This window comes from Calliphora vicina, chromosome 4 (genome assembly GCF_958450345.1).
Source record: "Calliphora vicina chromosome 4, idCalVici1.1, whole genome shotgun sequence".
Classification (NCBI taxonomy): Eukaryota; Metazoa; Arthropoda; class Insecta; order Diptera; family Calliphoridae; genus Calliphora; species Calliphora vicina.
In genome coordinates, this window is record NC_088783.1 from 116796890 (window position 1) to 116822022 (window position 25133).

The following is a 25133-nucleotide window of genomic DNA, read 5'->3' on the forward strand; positions in this document are numbered from 1 at the left end:
TGTTGTTGTTTTTGTTGATATCCATTAAATTAAATGAAGAAACTGCAACAAGTTTTATTTCTTTATTGTTTTTCCTCAACAAAGAAAGATTACGATCACTCTTGCAACACGTGGAGTATTAAGCAGCTAGAGGTGGGTACTCAAAATAATGTAGGAAGAATAAACAAAAGAAACAGATGGCCGTCTAAAGATGATGTTGGTGGATGGATGGATGGCTGGTTGTTTCAACGAGTGTGTGATTGTTTGGCTATTATAACAAGCGCGTGCAACCTCAGTTAAAAAATAAATACAAATAATCACACATGCATAAAACACATACAACAACAAGAGACCCGGTAAGAAAAAAAATCGCCCCTTTTGTTTCAAAATAAAAGAAAAAAAAATTTATCAACACAAAAGTTGAAAGACAAATGCACCTGCTTATTGTGGTGGACTAAAAAAAAAAGTAAAGTAAGAAAAAAACAGCCCCTAGTCTAAAGGGTTTCACTTCCACAAAGTGTTAGTTGAAGTGATTTTGTTCAAGGTTGCAATCTAAAGAAACTGGAACCTCCAAATATTTGAAAAATAACCTTTAGTTTAGTTTTTTTTACTTAATAATACTTCTTTTCATAGAATTATAACAAATTAAAACTGAAAAAAAATAAATTTTTTTTAGTCTGCAGCCCTTATACTCCAAAGATCCTAAAGGTTTCACGAAAAGAGTTTTGTTATAATTTTTAGTGCTGAAATCTTCTATTCTCCCTATTAAAGTAATAGAATGCTAAAAATCTTAGCAAGCATTAAAAACAAAGCTCCATATTCCAACTCCATTTTGAAAGTTTTCCAAAAATTCCTAAATCTCCCAGAAAAAGTTTAATTATTCAAATGATTTGTATCTATTTAACAGCCTTTCACACACTTACAGTAAAATACATTTCAAATCCTTGTTAAATTCCAACATTAAATCGAAATATTCCAACCGTACCCCCAAAGAATTTGTATGCTTTACTCCAAAGATCCTAAACACTTCATAATGAGAGTTTGATTATAATTTTCAGCGTACAAAGCTTGTACTCCCTCTATTAAACTAAAATTAATCAATTAAATTCAACGACAACTGGTAACAGATGTCCATATTCCAACTTGAATTTGAAGTTTTTCAAAATCTTTAACTACAAACCAAGATCATTGAAAATGAAATTATGAAATGCTTTTATATGCTAAAAGCTCCCTTTGGATTTGCTTTAGAAAATAAAATTCCAACCCATCCTAAAGATCAGGTTTAATACGATCAACATGAAGTTAGGGACTTCCAATTTCCAAAAAAGTGGAATTTTGGAATTTTCAAAAGATTTTTGTACTAAAATCTCCTTTTGGTCTTGCTTTAGCAAATAAAATGCCAAACTCTTTTAAAGATCTGGTTTAATACGATCATATTCCAACATGAAGTCAAGGACTTCCAATTTCCAAAAAAGTGGAATTTTGGAATTTTCAAAAGATTTTTGTACCAAAATCTTCCTTTGGTCTTGCTTAAGTAAATAAAATGCAAAACCCTCCTAAATATCAGGTTAAATACGATCATATTCCAACAAGAAGTCAAGGACTTCCAATTTCCAAAAAAGTGGAATTTTGGAATTTTCAAAAGATTTTTGTACTAAAATCTTCCTTTGGTCTTGCTTTAGCAAATAAAATGCCAAACTCTTTTAAAGATCAGGTTTAAAACGATCATATTCCAAAATGAAATCAAGGACTTCCAATTTCCAAAAAAGTGGAATTTTGAAATTGGAATTTTGAAATGGTTTTTAATGCTAAAAGCTCCCTTTGGTCTTGCTTTAGTAAATAAAATATCAAACCCTCCTAAATATCAGGTTAAATACGATCATATTCCAACATGAAGTTAAGGATATCCAATTTCCAAAAAAGTGGAATTTTGGAATTTTCAAAAGATTTTTGTACTAAAATCTTCCTTTGGTCTTGCTTTAGCAAATAAAATGCCAAACTCTTTTAAAGATCAGGTTTAAAACGATCATATTCCAACATGAAGTCAAGGACTTCCAATTTCCAAAAAAGTGGAATTTTGAAATTGGAATTTTGAAATGGTTTTTAATGCTAAAAGCTCCCTTTGGTCTTGCTTTAGTAAATAAAATATCAAACCCTCCTAAATATCAGGTTTAATACGTTCATATTCCAACATGAAGTCAAGGACTTCCAATTTCCAAAAAGTGGAATTTTGGAATTTTGAAAAGATTTTTTATACTAAAATCTTCCTTTGGTCTTGCTTTAGCAAATAAAATGCTAAACCCTCCTAAAGATCAGGTCTAATACGATCATATTCCAACATGAAGTTAAGTACTTCCAATTTCCAAAAAAAAAAAATAAATGGTTTTTAATCCTAAAAGCTCCCTTTCATACCAGAAGCTTCCTTTTGATTAGTTTTAGTAAATTTAATATCAAATCTTTCCTAAGAACTTATTTCAGATGCCCATATTCCAAGCCAAAGTTAAGGGCTTCACAACTCCAACCTAAGTTTTTACTTTGTCATCACCAAGAGTAGGATTTTGATATAATTGTTACACTAAATGCTTTATTTCATTTGGTTTTACTAAATTAAATATCAATTCCCTGTAAAGATCGGATTTAAGTTTCTCATATTCCAACACAAAGTAGGATATCTCATTCCAAAAATTACCAAAATTTAAAACTTCTTTTCGCTATGTTTAACTCAATTCATATCTGGATATTCCCAAAGGAATACTGCAACAGCTTCTCTTTGCTTAATTGTACTCCAATTAATAGATAAACCCTTTTGAAATCCACTGCCAAGGATCCATATTCCAGCTGGTATCCCTACACTTTAGCATAAAAAATAGTTATTACTATTTTGAGCATCTTTCTTATGAAATCATTGACTTTATTTAACATCTCTTTCACATTCACCCTGTCTTATACACTCTTCTTTTCCCGGCCTGTTGCTTATAAAGCGTTAAAATTCATGAGTTTTGTTTCAGTTTGTTTTTTTTTCTTGTTTTGTTATATTTGGAAAAATCAAATGAAATCTTTAAGTATAATATTTCATGGCAACAAATTCATGACATGTTCAGATGTTTAGCATTTATTTAACATAACAGTACATAATACAGAGAATTGCAGCTGGCCTTTGCCACAACATCATTATTGTAGAAGTTTTGAAATAATACCATGTATTTAAAAATGATGATTTGATAATAAAATAAAATACAAAAAAAAAAACAGCTACAGATACGCAACAGTAGTAAATGCATTAGCAACAGTAGTTATTAAAAGAAGAGCAGGGGATTAATTTGAATTACAGATGGAAAAACCAGAAGCAGCAAAAATGCAAAAGAATTAAAATGTTTATAAACAAAACAACGGGTAACAGTTGGGAATTGAAGGAAATTAAAGAGCATTAAGGGGTCAAACTTAAACTTCTTGATCTGTTTTAAACAATTTCATGCTTAATTATCATTTAGAAATGCTTTTAGAGATCCATATTCCAAAAAGAATATTGAAGTGTTTGTGTTTGGGATCTGCTAAATCTCCAAATGTAGCAATTTGAAGTCTTAATTCGCCACTAGATCAGCTTTTAGGCTCTGTTACAGTATAATATAGCACGAAACCTTGTGTAATTCTGAATTCAGATGTCCATATTCCAACATGAATTTAAGGACTCCAAATTTTTTTTTGCAAAACTGTCAAACTCGCTCTCCTTGATCAGTTTTGACTAATTTTAGCTTTAAACTCCATTAATTAATGCGTTCAAATCAAAATATTCCAAAAACTAATTTGAACTCTTCCAACTCCAAGACTTTGGGATCCTCCAAGTCTGAGTTTTAGCTCTCCCACCTTCAAAATTGTCATACTCTCACATTTGCCACAGCTTTAATCCATTCTAGGGTTAAATTTTGATTAAGGAATGCTTTAAGAGATCCTTATTCCAAAGAACAATTTGGACTCGTTCAACTCCTAGTGTTTGGGATCTGGAAAATTTTCAAAAGTGAAAATTTTAAGTCTTATTTCGACACTAAACAAGCATTTAGCCTTTGTTATAATAAAATATAACACAAAATCTTGTGTAATTCTGAATTCAGATGTCCATATTCCAACATGAGTTTGGAGACTCCAAATTTCTTTTAGCAAAAGTGTGAAACTCAAACTCCTTCATTTCTAGCATTAAACTCTATTAATTAAAGCTTTTAGATCTCAATATTCCAAATATCATTTAGGCTTCTCCCAACTCCAAGTGTTTGGGTTCCTCCAACTCTGAGTTTTGGCTTTCCCGCCTTCAAAGGAGTCATACTCTGACTTTGGGCTCCATTTCCATCTCCAATAGTGTCGAGCTCAAACGACTGATTCTATTTAAAACAATGCTATGGTTAAATTGCATTAATTAATGCTTTTAGAGATCCATATTCCAAAAACAAGTTTGAACTATTCCAACTTCAAAACTTTGGAATTCTCCAATTTCGAGTTAAGACTTTCAAAGTCAAACTTTTGCCTCCGTCTTAACCAATTTAATCGTTAAATTTAAGTAAAGAAAACTTTTAGAGCTCCATATTCCAAAAATAAAATTTTACACTTCCCACTCCAAGTGTTTGAGGACTTCCAAGTTTCCACTATTGACAATTTGAACTGTTATTTTGTTATTAAATCAAATTTCCAGGCAAATTTTAGTAAAATATAGCATTAAACCTGCAGTAGTTCTAATTTCAGATTTCCATATTCCAACAAGAACTTGAGGATTTCAAATTTCCATTTCAAAAACAGTCAAACTCAATCTTCTTAATCAGTTTTCAACAATTCCAATGCTAAAATCCTTTAATTAATACTTTTAGATCTCCATATTCCAAAGACCATTTAGGATCCTTCCAACATGAAGTTAAGGACATCCAATTTCCAAAAAGTGGAATTTTGAAAAGATTTTTGTACTAAAATCTTCCTTTGGTCTTGCTTTAGCAAATAAAATGTCAAACCCTCCTAAATATCAGGTTTAATACGATCATATTTCAACATGAAGTCAAAGACTTCCAATTTCCCCAAAATAAATTTACCACGTCAACATTGAAATTGGAATTTTGAAATGGTTTTTAATGCTAAAAGCTCTCTTTGGACTTGCTTTAGTAAATAAAATATCAAACCCTCCTAAATATCAGGTTTAATACGTTCATATTCCAACATGAAGTCAAGGACTTCCAATTTTCAAAAAAGTGGAATTTTGAAATTTTCAAAAGATTTTTGTACTAAAATCCTCCTTTGGTCTTGCTTAAGTAAATAAAATATCAAACCCTCCTAAAGATCAGGTTAAATACGATCATATTCCAACATGAAGTTAAGGACATCCAATTTCCAAAAAGTGGAATTTTGAAAAGATTTTTGTACTAAAATCTTCCTTTGATCTTGCTTTAGCAAATAAAATGCCAAACCCTCCTAAAAATTAACTCTAATACGACCATATTCCAAGAGGAAGTTAAGGACTTCCAATTTCCAAAAAAAAATTTACCCCGTCAACATTGAAAATGGAATTTTGAAAAGATTTTTTGTGCTAAAATCTTCCTTTGGTCTTGCTTTAGCAAATAAAATGCCAAACTCTTTTAAAGATCAGGTTTAATACGATCATATTCCAACATGAAGTCAAGGACTTCCAATTTCCAAAAAAGTGGAATTTTGAAATGCTTTTTAATGCTACAAGCTCCCTTTGGATTTGCTTTAGTAAATGAAATATCAAACCCTCCTAAAGATCAGGTTTAATACGATCATATTCCAAACATGAAGTTAAGTACTTCCAATTTCCATATCCATATTCAAAAGACCATTTAGGATCCTCCCAATTTCAAGTGTTTGGTATCTTCAAACTCCGGATTTAAGCTTTCCCACATTAACGAGTTTTATACTCAAACTCTTCGTTCTGTTTTATTAATTTTTAAGCTTAAACTCCTTTAATTAATGCTTTTAGAGATCCATATTCCCAAGAATAGTTGGGTTTTTCAAACCTTAAGCCTTTGGGATCTTTGAGCACTCCAGCAATGAAAATTACATGTCAGTTTTTGATACTAAACCGAGTATTCCTCTCTGTTATAGTAAAATAGAAGACAAACCCCGGTTTAACTACATTTGCAGATGTCCATATTCCAGCCAGAATTAGGGTACACCAAATTTCAAAAATCGTTTAGGATCTTCCATCTTTAAAGTGACAATTTTAAGTTATTTTTGGTATATAAAGCTTGTTAAAGCCTAGTTAAAGTTAAATCAGGAGCTTAACCCCTCTGAATTCGGTTTTAAGATGTTGATATTCCAGCTGGATTCAAAGTAAATTGAGCATGAACGAATAACAAGAACCAGAAAGAAATTTTAAACAATTCCAGACTTCATAATGAAAGTTTTAAAGCCAATTAATTTATATTATTATTATAAATTAACATAGCTCCCCTTTTTCCACAATATTAATTTTCCTTAACTAAATTCCCTCCAAAAAGGAAAGAGTTCTTTAAGTTCTTCTCAAATAAAAAACAATTTCAAATTATAAAAATTCTCCCTTTTAAACTAGAAAAATTAAATGTCTTCCCCTTTAGGGTTGCTTTATTCATTAAAATTTATAACAATAATCCACAATTTAGAGGAGGGTGTTCTACATTCACAATTGCAGTTAAACAACTTGTTGCTTTTTTAAAAAAAACATGTCAAGTGTTAATTTTTTTCCTCTACAAGACGACCAAAGGCCAGATGTTTAAATATATAATACAAGTATCATAACAAAGTATAAATTAAGCAAAAGTGTAATATTATATTTTGTCCTCCACCATTCGAATGTTTTTTTTTTATGCTGCTGTCGCTGCTGCTTTTGCTTGTGTTTATGTGTGCTGACATAATTAAGAATAATGTGTGAAATAATTTTATGATTATGTTCCATCATTCCTTGTCTTTCATTTGTATTTGTTCATCTCATACATTCGTTCGTTAGCTCGTAATAATTCACATTACCGCCGTTAAAGAGGAACAAGACATCATCTTACTTATTTTAACGTTATAAACTGTTCTAGACACATATTATTGGATTTAAATTCGAGAATGAGAAAAATAAAAACTAAATCAAACAGAGGAAAAGGAGGTTCATTGAACTTATTAAATGAAATAATAAGTATTTGGTTTTCTGATGGCAGTGTTGAAAGGAATAATGATGATAATTTTAATGACAATTCCAAAACAAGCTGAGGGAGTTCAAAGAGAAGTATGAAAATAAAACACATTTTGAAAAAATTCATAATCTCTCTTAACAAAAATAAAGTTAACATATCAGAAATTATAAATTTAGAAAATTCTCAAAAAAAAAAAAATTCCAAAAAAACGCTTAAATAAAAAATATTTAAAATTTGAAATTTATTGTCAAAATTCGAAGAATACAAATTAAAAATGATTAAAAAAGCCAACCATGCATCTTTTTCCTATCGAAATCGGCAGTAAATCATCCATATTCCAAAAAATCGCCAAAATAAGAAAATCCCAAAACCTGATATTTTCTCATAAAATTTGAAGAATCTTGATAAAACATGTTTACATATACCAAAATTTACACTGAATCAGCGTTTTCCAAAAAATCGCCAAAATAAAAAAAGAGCCAAAACCTGATAAATTCTCACTAAATTTAAAGAATCTTTATAAAGCCTAGTTAAAAATAAAAAAAATGTGTTTTTTATCAAATTGGCACAGAGAAAATTCGGAAAAAAATATTTTTTCCAAAAAATCGCTAAAATAAAAAATATTTAAATTTGAGATTTGTTGCCAAAATTCGAAGAATACAAATCAAAAATGATTAAAAAAGCCAACCATGCTTCTATTTCCTATCAAAATCGGCACTATATGATCCATATTCCAAAAAATCGCCAAAATAAGAAAAATGTAAAACCTGATATTTTCTCATAAAATTTGAAGAATCTTGATAAAACATGTTTACATATACAAAAATTTACACTGAATCAGCTTTTTCCAAAAAATCGCCAAAATAATAAAGAGCCAAAACCTGATATATTCCTACTAAATTTAAATTATCTTTATAAAACCTAGTTAAAAATAAAAAAAAATTATTTTTTTGTAACAAATTGGCACTGTATGATACTTTTTCCAAAAAATCGCCAAAATAAGAAAAAAGAAAAACCTGCTATATTTTGACAAAATTTGAAGAATCATTATAAAACATAGTTAAAAAGTAAAAAAAAAAATATATTTTTTTTATCAAATTGGCACTAAATGATCCATATTCCAAAAAATCGCCAAACTAAGAAAAAAGTAAAACCTGATATATTTTCTCTAAATTTGAAGAATCTTTATAAAACATAGTTAGAAAATTAAAAAAAAATATTTCGATAAAAAAATAAAATTTTCAAAAAATCACCAAAATAAAAAAAGGCTTTAAAATTTAAATTTGTTCTAAAAATTCCCATAATTCAAATGAATAATTATTGAACAAGACAACCATTGGTGTCTTTCCTACTGAAATTGCCACAAAATGATCCATATTCCAAAAAATCGCCAAAATAAGAAAAATGTAAAACCTGATATATTCTCTCAAAATTTGAGGAATATTTTTAAAACTAGTTATAAAATTAAAATAAAAAAAATTTCGATAAAAAAAAATAAAATTTTTAAAAAATCGCCAAAATAAAAACTACTTAAAATTTGAAATTTGTTCTAAAAATTCCAAGAATTCACATGAATAATTATTGAACAAAACAACCATTGGTCTAATTCCTACTGAAATTGCCACTAAATTATCCATATTCCAAAAAATCGCCAAAATAAGAAAAATGTAAAACCTGATTTATTCTCTCTAAATTTGAAGAATCTTTATAAAACATAGTTAGAAAATTTAAAAAAAAAATTTCAATAAAAAAATAATTTTTCCAAAAAATCGCCAAAATAAAAAATACTTAAAATTTAAAATTTGTTCTCAAAATTCCAAGAATTCAAATGAATAATTATTGAACAAGACAACCATTGGTATATTTCCTACTGAAATTGTCACAAAATTATCCATATTCCAAAAAATCGCCAAAATAAAAGACCCAAAACCTGATATATTCTCATAAAATTTAAATAATCTTGATGAAACAGATGAAAGTTTCTTAATAATTAAAAAAAAATATTTGTGTTGGTTTATATGGATGACTAATACTTAATATTCCAAAAAAATCGACAATATAAAGAATAAACAGAACTTAATTTTTGTTCATAAAATTTAAAGCACCCTATAAAGACTTGCTTAAAACTGCTTAATCAATCTAAATCTCTCATATTCCAAAAAATCGCCAAAATAAAAAATTTACAAAACGAAAAATTTGTTCTCCAATTTCGATGTATCCTGTTAATACCTGCTTAAATGCAATAAAACTTGACTTTGTGTTTGTTTGAATTCAAGCCCAATGCTTCATATTCCAAAAAATCGCCAAAATAAAAAATTATCAAAATTAAAATTTTTTCTCTACTATCGATGTGTCCTGTTAATAACTGCTTAAATGTGATAAAACTTGACTTTGTGTTTGTCTGAATTCAAGACAAATGCTTCATATTCCAAAAAATCGCCAAAATTTATAATAAACAAAATCTCTCATTTTCTTACAAAATTTGAAGAAATATTTAAAGACTTACTCAAAAATGGCAAACATTTATTTTACTGTTGTTTAAACTAAAGCTAAGGGCCTTATATTCCAAAAAAGCGCCAAAATAAAAAAATATTTATTAAAATTTATAAAATAAATTTACAAATTTATTGAAATTTCTCAAGAAAAATGTTTAGAAGCAAAAAAAGTACCCAAATAATCTTTAACAAAACGATTTAAGCAAAAATCATAATATTCCAAAAAATCGCCAAAATAAAAAAATCGTTAGAAACAAAAATCAAATATTTTAAAAGAATTTAAAGAAAATTTTAGCTAAAAAGATATAATTACTAGCATTAAATATCCACGATTTAAGTAAATATTACAATACTCCAAATAAAAACGCCAAAATTAAAAAAATCATTATAAACAAAAATTAAAATTTTCTTTAAATTGCCTTAAAATAAGGGCAATTTAAAGAAAATTTTAATAAAAAAAAAACAAAAAAATCTTTTATTAACAAAAAAAGTGTAGCTAAAATGGTATTATTCCAAAAAATCGCCAAAATAAAATATTTTAAAGAAATTAAAAAAAAAATTCTTGCTAAAACGACATGATTAGACATTGATAAAAAAATGGAAGCAAAAAGCTTATAATTAAAAAAAATCGCCAAAATAAGAAAATTTGTTTAAACAAAAATTGTAAATTTTATGCGAATTTAAAGAAAATTTGTCCAAAAAATTCATATTTAAAAACAATATGAAGCAAAAATCATAAAATTCCAAAAAATCGCCAAAACAAAAAATGTATATAAACGAAAATTCAAGCGAATTTTAAAAATATTTATCAGAAAATAACCAAAAATCAATATAAAGAGATATTTTTTATACAATTTGTTTACATTTTTAAATTAAATAGAATTTTTTAATTTGAATAAAAATATGTTAATTTTTAAATTTCCATTAAAGACCACGTGATATTTTAATGTAATTTCCCTTTATTTATAACAAAACTGACTAAATGCCAGAAATGCGTGTTTATTTGTGTTTATAATTGACATTTTCAATGAGTTGTCATTAGTGGAAATGACTAAAATACCTTAAATGCAAAAAACAACAACAAAAAAAACAAAACTGCATAAAGTAACAACAGCAACAACAAATGTAAATAAAGCAAGAAGCCATTTTTCAATGCAAATATAAAATCAAACACAAGAGAAAGGGCAAGAGAGGGGGTATAAAAAAGATGAGCAAAGTTCAAAATCAAGCAGATTATAAAAATAAAATACATAATGCATAAAAATTTATACACTTAGGAAATATTAAAATGAAGCCAGCCACAGCAGTATTTAAATAGAGCAATAATTTTCTTTATTTTACACAAATTTATAAAATGCATGTAAAAATGTAAGGGGAGGCTACACAAATAAAACCACAACAACAGCAACAACAAGCATATGAACATTTAAGAAGAAGAACCAGAGAAAAAAAAAAGGGAAACAATTTTACTTACAGCAGTTTATATTTATAATTTTATGTCTTTAAATACTGAAAACTTTTCTTTTTTTTTATTCATTTTATTTGTTTGTAAAGTTAAATTTAGATCAAAAAGACTTTAAAAAACGGCACACAACAAAATAAAATGGCAGGCACAAACACACACGCCTCTCTCTTTCTCTTTTTTACCATTATGTTGTATGTTGTAGTTGCTGCATGTTGATTTAATGCATGACAGTTATAACAACAAGGGTTAACAGGGGCACAACAATTGTTTATAGAGTTGCCCGTGTTTGTTTGGGAAATTTATGAATGAGTGATAATTTGTTTAAAATTTCAATAATTTCTTTAAGAAAAACCTTTAAATAAGGAAAATAAAGAAGGGACTATAAGTTTTATTAGAAAATAAATAATAAATAAGAGTTTTTTCAAGGATTTTAAAACAATTACTTTGAAAATTTTCTAGATTTTCAAAATTTTTGAAAAAAAATTGAAATTTTTTTTTAAAAATTTAAAGAAATATAAATTTTTTTAGAAAATTTTAAATAAAAAATACTTAAAAATTGAAAGTAGTTCTCAAAATTCATATATGTTTCCTACTGAAATTACCACTAAATGATTCATATTCCGAAAAATCTTCAAAATAAAAAAAAAAAAAATTGTTCCAAAAAATCGCCAAAATAAAAAATAATTAAAAATTTAAATAATTTCTAAAAATTCTAAAAATTCAAATGAAACATGATTAAAACAGACATCCATTTGTCTACTAATAGTGGCACTAAATGATCCATATTCCAAAAAAATCGCCAAAATAAGAAAACGCCAAAACCTGATATATTACCTCTAAATTTTAAAAATCTTTATAAAACATTGCTAAAAACTAAAAAAAAATATTTCTAAAAAAAAAAAAATTGTTCCAAAAAATCGCCAAAATATAAAATTCTTAAAATTTCGAATATTTTGTCAAAATTCTAAGAATTCAAATGAAAACTGATTGAAAAAGACAAAAATTGGTCTGTTTCCTACTAAAATTTGCAATAAATGATCCATATTCCAAAAAATCGCCAAAATAAGAAAATAACAAAACCTGATATATTCTCTCTAAATTTAAAGAATAGTTAGAAAATTATTGATAAAACATGGTTAGAAAATTAGAAAAAAAAATATTTCAATAAAAAAAACTGTTCCAAAAAATCGCTAAAATAAAAAATTCTTAAAATTTGAAATTTATTCCCAAAATTCTAAGAATTCAAATGAAACATGATTAAAACAGACATACAGTTGTCGGTTTCCTACTAAAATATGCACTAAATAAGCCATTTTCCAAAAAATCGCCAAAATAAAAATGGAAAAACCTGATCTATTATTTTTAAATTTCAAGAATCTTTAAAAAAACAAAAAATTGACTTTTAGTCTTGTTAAACTAAAACTAAATGAACCATATTCCAAAAAATCACCAAAATGGGGAAAATTCAAAACTCTAAAAAAGCGCCAAAATGGAAAAAATAAACCTGAAAATATAAAAAGGCCAGCGAGAAATTAATTTCTATTGAAAAAAATAAAATATTTCAATAAAAAAATAAATTGTTCCAAAAAATCGCCAAAATAAAAAATTCTTAAAATTTCAAATTTTTTGTCAAAATTTTAAGAATTCAAATGAAAACTGTTTGGAAAAGACAAACATTGGTCTGTTCCTACTAAAATTGGCATTAAATGATTCATATTCCAAAAAATCGCCAAAATATCAAAACGCCAAAACCTGATATATTCTCTCTAAATTTGAAGAATCTTGATAAAACATAATTAGAAAATTAAAAAAAAAAAAAAAAAAAATATTTCAATAAAAAAAAATGTTTCCAAAAAATCGCCAAAATAAAAAATTCTTAATATTTGAAATTTATTGTCAAAATTCTAAGAATTCAAATGAAAACTGATTGAAAAAGACAAACATTGGTCTGTTTCCTACAGAAATTGCCACTAAATGATCCATATTCCAAAAAATCACCAAAATAAGAAAATGACAAAACCTGATATTTTCTTTCTAAATTTCAAGAATCTTGATAAAACACGTTTAAAAAGACAAAAAATTTACTTTTAGTCTTGTTAAACTAAAACTAAATGATCAATATTCCAAAAAATCACCAAAATAGGGAAAATTCAAAACTTTAAAAAAATCGCCAAAATGGAAAAAATAAAATAAAAATTTAAAATTATTTCTATTTTTAGCAAATTTACTTCCTTTTCTTACAAATTTCTTTTAAACATCTGTTGCCAAATATTGTTTTATTTTTTTTTCTTCAGCTTATTATTGAAATAATGATTTAAAGCAATTTTGTCAATAGTTTTGAAGCATTTTGAAAACATGTGCGCATAATTTTCAACAAAAAAAATAAATAAAAATAAAAACAACTTAAGGAATTCAGCGGAAATCTCTTGTTTCCGTTTCATCTCAATAAATAAGTGCATTTATTTCAGCATATTTTTTCAAGTACTTATTGCTTTGTGTGTAGCAACAAAATATGTATATTGAAATGTGTCTCATGAGTGAATGAACAAAAATTTAAATAAAAAGATTTACATTACAATAAAAGACAGACACACAGATACAGAATAAAAAAAAACAACAGAATTTTAAATGAATCACTTAAACTGTGTTAAGTAAATATTGAAAATACAACAACAGATACCTATTGACAATTCCAAAGAAATTTAGAGCAAAACTAGAAAATAAATTTAAATGTAGATTAGATAGATAAACCCCTAAATAATTGTAAACACAAACAAAACCTCTTTCATTTTAAAAATCCAGAAAAATCTAGATTAAAAATAAACTTTCAATAAATATCCCTTCTCTTTATTAATTCATAAATAAATCAATTCAATAAATTTTTAAATCTCTTCAAATAAAACTTTATTTTAAACAAAATTTAACAAAATTCTTTGACACCTAATGTTTTTCAATTTAAACCAATTACAATTTTCTAATACTTTAATTTATTTCATTTATCTAAACAACATGAGGTGTGTTTTTTTTTCTTTCTAAATTCACGTGATTTTATGTAATAAATAATAATTGGCTTCTTCATTACAATTACAAACAAATGATAATTTTGTTTCTTTTCAAAAAAAAAAACACTCAAACATTTTACCCCAATATGTCACTCATGCTAACAACAACAAAAAAACACACAAAACTGGTTTTAAAATCCACATTAAATGTTAAATAAAATGGAAAATAAATGTTTAGATAATGCAGTTTTCATAATAAGAAAATTAAATAGAAAAATTAATAAAAAAAAACAATAAAAACCGACTTATATTGATGCTTCTTATAAGAACATTAAGAAAAAAACATTATAGCTGTCATTTATTTAATAATAAAGAACTAAATCAAGTTTACTGTAAAGAAAACCAACAAAAAACACGCTACAATACAACACTAATTACTATTGGCAACTCTAAACAATAGCAGAGACTAAAAAACAATATGGCGGTTCATATAAGCAAAGCTCTCTCAATAAGTAAAATAAAGTGCTGCCAAGTTTAAATTCATAACAAAATAAGAGAAATGAATGAAATTCATGATAAAATGAAATCTTTCATGGAATTTCTTTAAATTAAAAGGTTTTTACTAAAAAATTATAATTAATTAAATACAAAACATATAATAAACCAATTTTTAACAACAGAATTCAACTTTTTAACAAATTATTGTTGTTTTCATTGACCAACTCATAACAATAGCAGAGACAAAAAGCAATATGGCGTTTTATAGAAACAGAGAGCAAAAAAGCAACAACAAAAAAGTGCTGCCAAGTTTAAATTCATAGCAAAATGTAAGAAATTCGTAATAAAATGGAGTTTTTCATAGAATTTCTTTAAATTAAAGGGTTTTTAACAAATTTTTTTTATTAAAATAAATAAATTAAATATTGAAAAGGTGTTTTCATTAAATATTTTAAGTTTTTACAAAAGAAAATTTAAATTGTTTTCTTTGGCTAACTGAAAACCCAAAGCGGCTTATAAAAACAAAGAGCAAAACAGTAAAAAAGTGCTGCCAAGTACAAATTTTTGATCAACTTCAGTTTTTTCATAGAATTTCTTAAAATTAAAGGATTTTTTGTTAAACAAATCATAAAAAAATTATTTTTAGCTAATAAATTGGAGGCTAGTTTGGCAAAAATCTACTTAAAAAATATTTAAAATGAACATTATTGTTTTATTTACAACTAAAACCATTAACAAAGTTGGGTAACAAGTAAAAATTACGAAACTAAAATGCAATTTATTGATTTTGGCTATTTTCAATACCAAAAATTTTTAGAAATTGTGAAAACATTAATTTTTCTAGCCCCATCTTCATTCCAATAGACCTAATGACAAAGCAGAACCTTATCCCCATCCATCATTCATAAAAACACAGCTAAATATAGAAAATATTAGAAAAAAATTAACAATTTCTAGAAAAACTTGATCATTTTAAAACTAATCTTAAGAACTTTAAGTAAAAAACACTTTATCCAGCCATTTTTTATAATAAAAAAACAAAATTTCCCTTAACTGTAAAGAAAATCCATTAAAAAACACGCTACAACACAACACTTATTACCATTGGCAACTCCAAATAATAGCAGAGACAAAAACCAATATGGTGCCAAATATAAAGAGAGAGCGAAATCAAAGTGCTGCCAAGTTTAAATACATAACAAAACTAAATAAAATGAAATTTTTCCATAGAATTACTTAAAAATAAGGGTTTTTGTAATAAAACTTATATAATCCAATGATTTTATTATAAAAAATTTAACTTTTCTTCAGCATTCTAAAGAATTAAGCGAAAATATGGTAAAAATTCACATTATCAGCCCAATTATGAATAAAAATTTAACCGGGAGTTTGTTCCAAGGGAGTTTTTTCCCATTAAATTTGAATAGGAAAAGGGAGAAATCTCCCGGGGAAAGTTTATTCATAATTGGGCTGCATTTGTAACAGTAAAGCAAATCCGTTAGTAAAGTTTAAAATAAAAATTGCGAAATTTAGAAATTGAAAACAGGAGAGTTTTACAAGAAAAAAGCTGCATAATTTAAACGAATGCCAGTATGAAATTAATACATAATTCAAAGTCAAGGAGTCCTATGGGGAAAATTTCGAACACATAAAAGTAGTACCAAGTTAATAAAAGTGCTGCCAAGTTTGAATAGTTAGCAGTATTTCATATTTAAAGATTTTAATATTTTTTATTTTTTTTAGGGTGTTTAAAAACTTTAAACAAATATAATTTGTATTGTAAATATGTTTAATTTTTGTTTCATCTATTTCTATTCTTTAAACACATAATACGACATTCACATGAAGCTTAAAATTTATTCACATCATTTGCTACTAACGTGTGTTATAAAAAACGTTTAAAAATACATTGCGTTTTTAGCACCGCATTGGAACGTGACTACTTTTCCGCTCTAAAAAAAAAACACAGCTAAAGTTAAATAGATAAATAAATGAACTCATAAAAATGAATAGAAATATAATTATACAGTGCGTGTTATTACTGTTTTTCGTTTTTTTTTTTCTTTCAAACAAGTTAAAATAATGATAGATAAAAATTTAACATAACAAAAAAAAATGTTGTCATATGTGAATTGTAACAATTGTTTTTAATGATTTTATGTTAGCAAGAGACGCGTTTTAAAAATTTTAAACAATTCAATTTGTATACATTTAGGTTTTTTTGCTTTTTGAAAAGTAATTGAAGGCTAATTTTGCAAAAAAAAAACTACAAACATTGAAATTGTTTTAATGAATTTGAGAGCAATACAAAGAATTAATGAATATTTATGGATATTTATTTTTTTTGTTTGCAAAGAGTTTAATATTTGCAAATATTTAAGAGGGAATTTGTGTCAATAACGAATAAATAAATAATAAAAAAAACTTTAACATGCAATACAGCTTAAATTATTTAAATTGCAAAAAATTTTACAACAAAATTTTATAATTTTTTTAATAAAAAAAAATATTTTCAATATTTAACAATTATTTTAAGTCAATTTCTTTAAATCTTTAAAAAAATTCTGTTAAAAACATTTACAATTCAAGATTTTATAACAAATATAAATTGTTTTATATAAAATTCTTTAAATCCTTGAAAAATTCTTTAAAAAACCCTTTAAAGTTAACAATTTTAATCAACTTTATTAAAAACATTGAAAAACACAGTTAGTTTCCTTTAATTATCCCTAAACTAGGCAGCCCTTTTACTTTTATAAGGCCATCCTTAACTTGGCAGCACTTACCCACATCTTTGTTTACATTTTGTTTTGGCCTCAAAAACAACCTCAATATAAAAAGCTTCTACGATAAAAAAGAAATAAAGGAACCAGATTATATACAATACAAATTGATTTATTACTTACTATTATATTCATAATAAACTACATATTTAAGCTATTTTTGATTAATTTTTTTGTATCTTACAAAATGATTACAAAATACTTTGCAATAAAAAAAACAATGATAAGCAGCAACAATAAGAACAGACACTGTCAAACACACACAAACACTCAGCTACAAATAAAATACTTCATACATATATTTGAAGGTAATGTAAATAACAAAAAACAACAACAACAAAACTAGAATCCCAAGCAACTACACAAAAAAGAAGAAAACAAACAACAACAAACGGAAATGAGTGACAATAAAAATATTTAGGAAAATAATAATAGCAACAACAACAACAATATTACAGCTCTTACATAGAGGAAGAACAAGACAAAAATATGTTTTCATAAAGAGCGGAGAGGGGGTGGTGATGGGAGAATAAAAATCTCTTGCTAAATAGAGCTTGGTTGGTTTGGTGCTTTGTAGAGAACAGGGCGGATGAGGGGGTTTGCTGTTTAAATGGAAAAATAAACGAAATATTAAACAAAAACAAATATGTACAGAAAACGAAAATATTTTACAGCCATGTCGCATGTGTGTGTGTGTAAATGCTCCATATTGTAAATGTAAATAAAATGGTTGTTTTGTAAAAATAGTGTGGTGCAATTTTAAATGGTTACTGAAGGGTACTGGGTACTAAAATAATGTTAAAATAACAAAGTAACAAATAAATAGAAAAAAAAGGAAGAGATAGCAAATTTATATAAAAAAAATTAAAGAAATTATTGCAGTTAAACTTTTTTTTAACAAATAAATGTTTTTAAAGTAAAAATATAAAAAAAAAATTATTTAAAAAATAAAAAATAGAAAAATTTTAAATAAAATTAAAAAAAAAATCTAACATATAAATAACATCCATAAAAATTATTAAATATTTTTTAAAAACATAAAAAAAATATTTAAATATTTTTATTAAAAAAGATATTAAAAAATGTAAAAAATTTAGAAAAATTAAAAAAAATATTTTAAACAAATAAATAATTAGAAAACTTTAAATAAAATTACAAAAATATCTAAAATATTTTAAGAACTTCCTTAAAAATGAATAAGATAATTAGAAATGTTTAAAAACAAAAAAATATTTAAATATTTTTAAAAAATAAAAAAAAATGTTTAAATATTTTTTAAAAAATAAAAAAAAAATATTTCTTTTTATTAAAAAATATATTAAAAAATGTAAAAAATTTAGAAAAATTAAAAAAATTATTTTAAAACAAATAAATAATTAGAAAAATTTAAATAAAATAAGAAAAATATCTAAAATATTTTAATAACTTCCTTAAAAATTAATAAAATAATTAAATATTTTTAAAAACAAAAAAATATTTAAATATTTTTAAAAACATAAAAAAATATTTAAATATTTTTTAAAAAATAAAAAAAAAAAAAAATTTTTTAAAAAATAAAAAAAAAAAAAAATTTCTTTTTATTAAAAAAGATATTAAAAAATGTAAAAAATTTAGAAAAATTAAAAAAATATTTTAAAACAAATAAATAATTAGAAAAATTTAAATAAAATTAGAAAAATATCTAAAATATTATAATAACTTCCTTAAAAATTAATAAAATAATTAAAAATGTTTAAAAACAAAAAAATATTTAAATATTTTTTAAAAACATAAAAAAATATTTAAATATTTTTTAAAAAATAAAAAAAAAAATATTTATTTTTATTAAAAAAGATATTAAAAAATGTAAAAAATTTAGAAAAAATAAAAAAAATTATTTTAAAAAAATAAATAATTAGAAAAATTTAAATAAAATTACAAAAATATCTAAAATATTTTAATTACTACCTTAAAAATTAATAAAATAATTAAAAATGTATAAAAAACAAAAAAATATTTAAATATTTTTAAAAACATAAAAAAATATTCAAATAGTTTTTAAAAAATTATTTCTTTTTATGAAAGATTTAAAAAATTTAGAAAAAATTATTGGAGAAATTTAAAAAAATTTCAAATAAAATTATAAAAATATCTAAAAGATTTAAATAACATCCTTAAAAATTATTAAAATAATTAAATATAAAACCAGAGCAACATATACCCTTAACCCCAGCCATCATTCTGGTGTTTGATATAAAAACACAGCCAAACATAGAAAATAATTGAAAAAAATTAACAATTTCTAGAAAAACCAATTTATTTTACAGCTACTCTTAAGAAAATTAAACAAAATACACATTATCTCACCATTTTTAATAATAAAAAACAAAATTCCCCTTAACAGTAAACAGTAAAAACACGCTACAACACAACACTAATTACCATTGGCAACTCCAAACAATAGCAGAGACAAAAACCAACATGGCGCCAAATATAAAGAGAGAGCAAAACAATAATAATAAGAATGCTGCCAAAACTAAATAAAATTAAATTTTGTTCATAGAATTAATTAAAAATAAAGGTTTTTGTAATAAAAATTATGTAAGTTTCTTTTATAAAAAATTTAACTTTTCTTAAGCATTCTAAAGAATTAAACGAAAATAAGCTAAAAATTAAGATTATTTGTAAAAGCAAACTAAAAATCCAATAAAATTATTGGAAAAATTAAAAAAAAAAATTGGAAAAATTTGGAATAAAATTATGATATCTTGAAAACAAATAAAATAATTAAATATTTTTAAAATTATAAAAAAAATATTTAAATATTTTTGAAAAATTATAAAAAATTTTAAAGAAAAATTATTTGTTTTTATTCTAAAAGTTATTAGAAATATGTAAAAAATTTAGAAAAATTCCAAAAAAAATATTTGAAAAATTTAAAAAAAATTTGAAAAATTACAAATAAAAAATTTAAATAAAATTATAAAAATATCTAAAAACATTTAATACCTTCCTTAAAAACAAATAAAATAATTAAATATTTTTAAAAACATAAAAAAATATTTAAATATATTTGAAAAATTATAAAAAAAATTTTAAGAAAAATTATTTCTTTTTATTCAAAAAGTTATTAAAAATATGTAAAAAATTTAGAAAAATTCCAAAAAAAATATTTGAAAAATTTAAAAAAAAATTTAGAAAAATTACAAATAAAAAATTTAAATAAAATTATAAAAATATCTAAAAGCATTTACAAACTCCCTTAAAAATGAATAAAATAATTAAATATTTTTAAAATTATAAAAAAAATATTTAAATATTTTTGAAAAATTATAAAAAATTTTAAAGAAAAATTATTTCTTTTTATTCAAAAAGTTATTAAAAATATGTAAAAAATTTAGAAAAATTCAAAAAAAAATATTTGAAAAATTTAAAAAAAATTAGAAAAATTACAAAAAAAAAAAAATTAAATAAAATTATAAAAATATCTGAAAGCATTTAAAAACTTTCTTAAAAATTAATAAAATAATTAAATATTTTTAAAATTATAAAAAAAATATTTAAATATAAAAATTTTGAAGAAAAATTATTTCTTTTTATTCAAAAAGTTATTAAAAATATGTAAAAAATTTAGAAAAATTCCAAAAAAAATATTTCAAAAAATTAAAAAAAAATATTTGAAAAATTACAAATAAAAAATTTAATTTAAATTATAAAAATATCTAAAAACATTTAATAACTTCCTTGAAAACATAAAAAATAATTAAATATTTTTAAAAACATAAAAAAACATTTAAATATTTTTAAAAAATAATAAAAAATTTTAAGGAAAAATTATTTCTTTTTATTTAAAAAGTTATTAAAAATATGTAAAAAATTTAGAAAAATTAAAAAAAAAATATTCGAAAAATTTAAAAAAAATTTTAAAAATTACAAATAAAAAATTTAAATAAAATTATAAAAATATCTAAAAACATTTAACAACAACCTTAAAAGTGAATAAAATAATTAAATATTTTTAAAAAATAATAAAAAAAATTTAAAGAAAATTATTTCCTTTTATTAAAAAAGATATTAATAAACTGTAAAAAATATAGAAAAAATTCAAAAAAAAATATTTGAAAAATTTAAAAAATATTTACATATTTTTAAAATATTTTTTAAAAAATTGAAAAAGAAAAAACAAAGAAAAATTATTTCTATTATCAAAAAAAATATTAGAAAAATATAATAAAATATTTAAATTCATATGTATTTTTAAAAATATGACAAAAATTAATAAAAACTTTATAAAATTATAAAAAAAGCTAAAAGAATTTAAAAACCATTAAAAAATAAAATAAAAATTTGTTTCACTTTTCATTTCAATTTCCTTTAAAATTCCATTTTTCTAACATTTCCCTTAATTTTATACTTTAAAATCATATTTTTTTATCTGTGAATAAAAACTCGCCAAATTCTTTTCGCTCACTTGTTTATTTTCTTTTTTTTCCTAAGAAAACAAACATAATTTTCTTTCTTAATATAAAAAAAATATATATAACAATTTTGATTTCCTGTGAAGAAAAAAAACCAAACTTTTGCTGTTTTTTTATTATAATTTTATTGTGCTATAACATTTCCTTTTTTCTGGGTATGTGCAGTGATTTCATAACGCTTGCTTGTTTTAAAAGTGATACTTTGAAGTTGCATATTTTTTTTGGTTTCTTCGATTTTTTTTCCAGTCTAGTCTAAGTATAGGAATTTGTTTGTTATTATTGTATGTGTGGTTGCATAAATTTCCTTTTAAATAGATCTTTTTGTTGTTGTGGAAATGGCAATAAGAAATTCTCATTAACTTGCTGGATCACGTACTTTAAATATTTGCCCAATAAGCCATTTTTTTGCGTTTCAGTTTCATACATTTCTACTAGTAGTGCTGCTGCTGCTACAGCTACTGACTGCAGTCATTAAACAATTTTTTTTATTTAGCTTTACAATGTAAACACAAAATAATAAAAATAAAAAAGACACACATGTCTGAATTTCACTCATAAAAAATAATTAGTAATTTAAACAAAGAAAATCTCAACCTTAATAAATTTCCTTTAATTAACCTTAAATATTAATTTAAATTTACAACTTTTACTACTTATTTGTTTAAATTCCTTATTTTCTCACACTTGCCCGCAAATTTATTCCATTATTTTGTTTTGTTTACATTTCTTTAACCTTTTACCGTTATAAACGTCACAAATTACTATGCAGTGTTGTTAACTAAGCGATTTCCCCTTTAAACAAAGCATTACCAACAAAAAAAAACCTACACAATAGTTGGCAATACCTTGTTTGTTTACCTTTTACAAAGTACCGTTATGAGAGTATTGCGTGAGTGGTCATTTGTTTTGTTTACATTTTATGTTACATTTACCGTTAGTTATGTAAGAGTTCTTCTTCTTCAGTTAAATAAGAGTTGTTGTTGTTGTTTTGTAGGAAATTATTAAACAGTGTGGCATATTTGACAAAATTTAATTAAAATTAAGCGGTTTTTAGCAACAAAACAGAAAAATTAATGAAAATCAATACAAATATCAAATATTAATAAATTTTTTTGGAAAATTTAAAAGAAATTAAAGAAATTTAGTTACATTTTCCAAATATAAAAAAAAATTTTGAATAAAAAAATCATATTGAGAAAAATTTTCATTTTGTTGTATAATCTTGAATATTTTTTGTATCATTTCCCAATTTTTTCTCAAGTGTATTACAAAAAAATCTTACAAAAGTTCTTTATACAAAAAACCCTTATATTTATATAGAACGTTTTTTTTGTTGTTTTTGTTCAGTAAACTTTTTAATTGCTTTTAATTACTATGAAATTGTAAGGCATACAAAATAAAAAAAAAGAAGAACGCAAAAATGACAGATAAATAAACTCACATACAATAAAAGACAACATTTAAGAAGAAAGACAGACAGACAATCCATCACTGAATGAGTGAGTCAGTTGGCCAGTCAGTCAGACAGACAATCACATGGTTAAGCATGAACATTTTGTTAATGTTAAAGTCTTTAGACATTAAAAACATTTACAAAATTTTTGTGTGTTTATTCTGTTTTACATTGTGTTGTATTTGTTGGTAATATGTATTTTTGAAAAGAATATGTCAATCTCCAAATATCCCTCCCCCTCTCATTGCATGTTTAAAATGTTTTAGTTTCTGTCAAGCGCGCCCTTTTTATTTTATTTATTTTTTGATACAAAAATGTCTTCTTTTTTTTATTTGTTGGTTTCTGTTAAAACCTCAATTTTATTTCTAATTTTTTTGGTTTCTTCGTTGTTGTTTTCCATTGTGTATGTGGAACAACTACAGAGTAAAGAAAACAATATGTTCCCATTTTTAAATCAACCATAATTTTGCGTTTCTCCCACTCATGCTCATTAATTTTTTTTTGTAATTTTTATTTCTATTTTTTTTCATTTGTTCTGTTTTACAAAATTTAAAAGTTAGAGCGATATTTGAACCGATTACTTTTGAAGTAGTCAGTTTTAAAAGTAATCGGTTTCTAAATAATAACAAATAAACTGTTATACAGCAAAACAAATTGAAAGAAACTTGATTTTTAATTCCCTTTTCAACATTTTTATTTAAAAATTATAAATTTTAACTGTTATACTGCTAAATAACTGTTATACTGTAAAAACTAAACTGTTATACTGCAAAACAAATTGAAAAAATCCTGATTTTTAGTTCCCTTTTCAAAATGTTCATTAAAAAATTATAAATTTCAACTGTTATACTCTCATATAACTGTTATACTCCACAAAATAAACTGTTATACAGCTAAACAAATTGAAAGAAAGGTAATTTTTAATTCTCTTTTCAACATTTTTATTCAAAAATTATAAATTTTAACTGTTATACTGCCATATAACTGTTATACTCCACAAAATAAACTGTTATACTGCAAAACAAATTGAAAGGAACTTGAATTTTATTGCACTTTTCACCATTTTTTTTTTAAAATTATAAATTTCAACTGTTATACTGCCATATAACTGTTATACTGTAAAAACTAAACTGTTATACTGCAAAACAAATTGAAAAAAAACTTAATTTTTACTTCACATTTCAACATTTTTATTAAAAAATTATAAATTTTAACTGTTATACTGCTAAATAACTGTTATACTGTTAAAACTAAACTGTTATACTGCAAAACAAATTAAAAGAAACTTGATTTTTAATTCCCTTTTCAATATTTTTATTTAAAAATTATAAATTTTAACTGTTATACTGCCACGTAACTGTTATACTCCACAAAATAAACTGTTATACTGTTAAAAAAATTCAAGGAAACTTGATTTTTACTTCACATTTCAACATTTTTATTAAAACATTATAAATTTTAACTGTTATACTGCCATGTAACTGTTATACTCCACAAAATAAACTGTTATACTGCAAAACAAATTGAAAGGAACTCGAATTTTATTGCACTTTTCAATATTTTTATTCAAAACTTATAAATTTCAACTGTTATACTGCCATTAACTGTTATAATCCACAAAATTAACTGTTATACTGCAAAACAAATTGAAATAGACTTGATTTTTACTTCACATTTCAACATTTTTATTAACAATTTATAAATTATAACTGTTATACTGCCATTAACTGTTATACTCCACAAAATAAACTGTTATACTGCAAAACAAATTGAAAGAACCCTGATTTTTAGTTCCCTTTTCAAAATGTTTATTAAAAAATTGTAAATTTCAAGTGTTATACTTCTATATA

The 25133-nt window shown here is 23.6% G+C and overlaps 1 protein-coding gene across 2 annotated transcripts in view; it reads right to left on the reverse strand.

Annotated features, from left to right (window-relative positions):
• Positions 1-25133, reverse strand: part of pico — a 57684-nt gene that overhangs the window by 11834 nt on the left and 20717 nt on the right. The window contains exon 1 of one of the 2 annotated variants that reach the window (XM_065507334.1): positions 11100-11185. The exons of the other annotated variant lie outside the window; for it this stretch is intronic. The gene's annotated coding sequence lies outside the window, so the exon portion shown is untranslated. Of the gene's footprint in view, positions 1-11099; positions 11186-25133 lie in introns of those variants that run through there. 2 annotated transcript variants of the gene reach the window in all.